The sequence below is a fragment of the Loxodonta africana genome, chromosome 5 (genome assembly GCF_030014295.1).
Source record: "Loxodonta africana isolate mLoxAfr1 chromosome 5, mLoxAfr1.hap2, whole genome shotgun sequence".
NCBI classification, from domain to species: domain Eukaryota; kingdom Metazoa; phylum Chordata; class Mammalia; order Proboscidea; family Elephantidae; genus Loxodonta; species Loxodonta africana.
The window spans coordinates 75376497-75381504 of NC_087346.1; positions in this window are offsets into that span (position 1 = coordinate 75376497).

Sequence of the window (5008 nt, forward strand, 5' to 3'; positions counted from 1 at the left end):
GTATGGCCCCTGGATACCCTTCTAGCTCAGTAATGAAGTCATTCCTGAGGTTCACCCTTCATCCAAAGATTAGACATGCCATAAAACAAAACAAGACTAAAGGGGCACACCAGCCCAGAGACAAGAACTAGAAGGCAGGAGGGGACAGGAAAGCTGGTAACAGGAAACTCAAGTTCAAGAAGGGAGAGTGTTGACATGTCGTGGGGTTTTTAACCAATGTCATAAAACAGTATGTGTAGAAAAAAAAAAAAAAAACGAAGTTGTCCAGAGAGTCTGATTCTGTCGTTGTGAAGAGAGGTAGGGAAAAGACTTTGCTTTCTGTTTTTTCTTTTTTTTTGTTTTGTCTTAACAAATACGCCCACGATTTGGATGCAGATGGTCAATAGACTACAGTCTAAGAAGTATTGTCTTAGACCTTGTTTTCTAAGTTTTACCACAAACTTGGTGACTTTTAAAAAAAAACACAAATTTATTTTCTTACAGTTGTAGAGGCTAAAGTCTGAAATCAAGGTGTGAACAGGCTTGGTTCCTTCTGGAGGCTCTGAGGGAGAATCCGTTCCATGCCTCTGTCCTAGCTTCTGGTGGCTGCTGGCAATGCCTGGTATTCCTTGGCTTGTAGACACGTCATTCTAATCTCTCCCTCCATCTTCATATCTTCATATCATTTTCTTCTCTGTTTGTGTCTCTATCTCCAATCTCCCTATCATTTTCTCATATAAGGATAACTGTCATTGAATTTAGAGCCCATCCTAAATCCAGGATGATCTCATATAAAGATCCTTAACTTCATTATACCTGCAAAGACCCTTTTCCAAACAATGTCACATTCACAGGTTCTGGGGGTTAGGGCATATTTTGGAGGGGAACTTTGGGGGGATACACTATTGAACTCACTACAGAGCTGTACCAAGTAGTCTGATGAAATATGTAAGGATTCCAGAGCTCTTAGATATAAAATCTTAAATGCTTCAAATATCCATTAAAAACCAAACCCATTGCCGTCAAGTTGATTGTGACTCATAGCAACTCTGCAGGACAGAGCAGAACTGTCCCATAGGGTTTCCAAGGAGCAACTTAGTGGATTTGAACTGCCAACCTTCGAGTTCGCAGCCGAGTTCTTAATCACTACACCACCAGGGCTCCTAATATGTACCAAAAAATCTGATAATGTTACTGGATGTGATATAGTGCTTCACCAGAGCCAACAAAACCAAAAAAAAAAAAACCAAATCCACTGCTATCAAGTCAATTCCAACTCACAGCAACCCTATAGAACAGAGTAGAACTGGCCCATAGCGTTTCCAAGGAGCACCTGGTGGATTCAAACTGCGACCTTTTGGTTAGCAGCTGTAACACTTAACCATTACGCCACCAGGATTTCTACCAGAGCCACACGCAAGGCTAAAAATGTGCACATTTGTCCAGAAGCATAAAGAAAGCTGATGAAGCCAGGAAGAATGTTTGTAAATATCATGAGACGAAGTCTTAGTTTCCTAGTGCTGCTGTAACAGAAATATCACAAGAACTTAATTTTCTCTGAGTTTAGGAGACTAGAAGTTTGAATCCAGAGCACCAACTCTAGGGGAAGGTTCTCTGTCGATCAAGAGATCTTCATCTCAGCTTCTGTAACCCCAGGCTTTCCTCAGTTCCTTGGTGATCTCACGTCGCATCTGTCTTTCCTCCATTTGTGCTTGCTTGTATCTCTCTGTGTCTCATCTGCTCTTTTTACATCATCAGGTTTAAAACACACTGTACATTGAAGTGGCTTCATTAACATAACAAATAAACCCTATTCCCAAATGGGATTATATCCACAGGGGTTAGGATTCCATCACATATTTTGGCAGGACACAATTCAGTCCATAACAGATGAAAATAAAGAAGCTACTATTTCTGGGAATGTTGTTAATTCCACTTTACTCTTTTGTCCTCTAAGTGCAAGATCCAGAACGGTTGTACTTTCAACATCAGCTCTGGGCACGTACGGGGAAGGAAAGCTGAGGCCTCGGAAGAGGTAGGACTGATGAACTATGCTTCCATCCAGAAACCAGTGAGATTTGATCAAGTATTCATTTCCCCAAGCTCAAACCGTCACCCTATGCCAGTTAATTCTGAAAGAGGGAAAATAAGTCACAAACGAGGTAGACAGCGTAGTTCAAAAGGAAGCCTACGGGAGAGATAAATCAAAACACATGCTTTGTTTCCGTTTTCCCGAGTAAAATAGGGCAGCAAATTATACTCTTTTATACTAAAGAATAAAGGTAAAACTGCAAAGCCATTCAAAAAGTGTGTGAACTTAGTCAACGGGTTTTCCACTTTCTAAAAAACTTTTTAAAGCTGACTTTCCAACAAGATGGCTCTTTTATATTGTATTTAGGGCCTTTAATTCAGACATAGCTAATAAACCTTTTTTTTTTTTTTTTAACCATAGTGTACCAACCTTAAAAATCACTTGTTTCTCAGTCCTATAGTGTAAGCTGTGGTCAAGCGCTCCAGAGGTACCATTCTACAGGAGAAGAGTGACATCTGCAGGAGCTCTGCGCAACTACAGGGTGAAATCCACAGGAACTCTCAAAAGTAATTTCTCTGTGCACTGACAACCTTTCACAGCGCAAGTTGCTTAGCTTCTTGGTGCCTCATCTGCAAAGAGGTGATAATAAATGCACCTATATCATAAGGTTGTAATGAACTATAGACTGTTACATACTTAGCATATTGCCTGTATAGCATAAGCTCTCAACAAATGATTATTGTTGCTAAGGTGATGGTGTAAGTTTTACGCTTTTACACTGCAGCTCTTTAAACTTAAAAAAAAAAAAAAAGCCCAAAGAAGAAAGGGGCTGGAGGCTATTGGGATTATTCAGATCATTCTTCTGTTTTTCATAGGAACCCTTCCAGACGGATAAGAATCTATTTTGTTTTTAAAGACTTTGAAAAGGAAATTCCACAACCTCCCACATCCATTCCACAGCTGTACAATCTTCAGCAAGGCTGGGCTCAGGCATAAATGGTTAGGTATGCAAATTTAGTTTGGGGAGCTCTTCTAACTCCCCTTTCAGAATAGACACCAATCCCCATTTTAGGACCTGTTTTTTTTTTTTTTTTCCTTCATCTGTTCAATAAACATTTGTTGTGCACCTACTGTGTGCCAGGCACTGTGCCATTTAGCCTGCATACAATAGTGAACCAAATACATTCCCTGTCCTTGGAAAGTTTATAGTCTGCTGATCCTGCTAGACTTCTGGATGCTCCAACTTCCTTTACACTCACTGTTTCCCACCTCCCTTTTCAGCGGATCATGTGCTCTCCCTTATGAACACTTTATGCTAAGAACTTTCCAGGACCCTCCTCACGCCCAAAAATCTAAGTCCCGCGTTTTGTTTTCTCAGGGCTCCATTCTAAGTAAACCCAAACCAAATCAGTTGCTGTCAAGCCAAGTCATTCCAACTCATGGTGACCCCATTAGATTAGAACTGCTCCACAGGTGTTTCAAGGCTGTGACCTCTCAGAAGCAGACTGCCAGGCTTGTCTTCTGAGGAGCTTCTGTGTGGGTTAGAACCGCCAACCTTTCAGCTACCAGTCAAGCACTTGTTTATGCCACCCATTACTAATTTAATAATAATAATAATTAATAAATAATATTTAACTGAAACCCTGGTGGCACAGTGGTTAAGACCTTGGCTGCTAACCAGAAGGTCAGCAGTTCTAATCCACCAGCTGCTCCTTGGAAACCCAATGGGACAGTCCTACTTTGTCCTATAGGGTTGCTATGAGTTGGAATAGACTTGGCTTCTTTTTTTTTTTGGTGATTATTTTATGATAAACAATGGGCCGAGCTTCACAAATATGAACGCAAAAATATGTTCTGCTGTGTTGCCATTATGAGTAAGCATTTGCATCACAATTCATAGCCAGAAACAAAGCTGTAACCCTTCCTTGAAGGCACTGCTTTCACTTTACAGGTTTTAATGTCCGATCTTTATTCTCATTCAGTTTAACAGATTTTCTCATTCTCGCTAAGATTTCTTCAACTCCAGATAAGTGAGAATTTTTGGTTACCTTGTTTATTTCTAGTTTAATTCTATTGTGGTCAGAGACCATACTCTGCAAAGTTTGTGTTTTGAATGTGTTGAGGCTTTCTTTATGTTCCAATATTTTGTCAAATGTTCTGTGTGGATCAGGTTTCCTCTATTCCAACTACTTCTAAGGAATGATCTTAGTTTAGGCATCACCAGTAAAGTGAGTTCCAACTCAGCATCACACCTGTGTTTCAGAGTAGAACTGTGCTCTACTCCAGGTCTCTGGGTGGCACAAGCAGTTTGCAATTAGCTTCTAACCCAAATGTTGGCAGTTTAAACCCACCCAACAGTACCACGGAAGAAAGGCCTGGCGATCTGCTTCTATAAAGACTGCAACCAAGAAAACCCTATAGAGCAGTTTTCTACGCGTGGTGTCGCCGTAAGTTGGAATCAGGCAGGTTAGGGTTGTTTTTTCATCTTCTGGAAACAGATCGCCATTTGGTGGATTCCAGTCCAGTTAGTAAAGGACCACAACCGTTCGCGCCACCCAGGGTCCTTAGCATAAACAACCTGAAATGTCCCTTCTGAAATCAAGTTTGTGTGATTCCAAGCATAAATTAACCGGTGAAGAGTTATCTCTATCATTCTTCCTGTTAACTCTTTTCCCCTTGGTTTTTCAAAATTTAACAACTCCTGCTTTTAATTATAAACGGGGAGGGGGGAAGGTCCCCCACTTTTTCAGTTCTGAGCTTTCTGCTCTTCTCACCGGCGAGGAGTGACCCCGCGTGCCGCCGCACCCTGGCCCTGGAGCCGTGGGCGCCCCCACAGCGACCCGCAAGCACTGACGCACCTGCTCCCGCCCAGCTCTGCCGGTCCCAGACAGGGCCCGGGGGCGGGGCCCGCCGCGGCGTGCTGACGTCAGACAGGGCTGCGACACTGCCAGCCCTCCGCGGCGCTGACGCGGGGCCGGCCGGTGCGAGGTGCCGGGC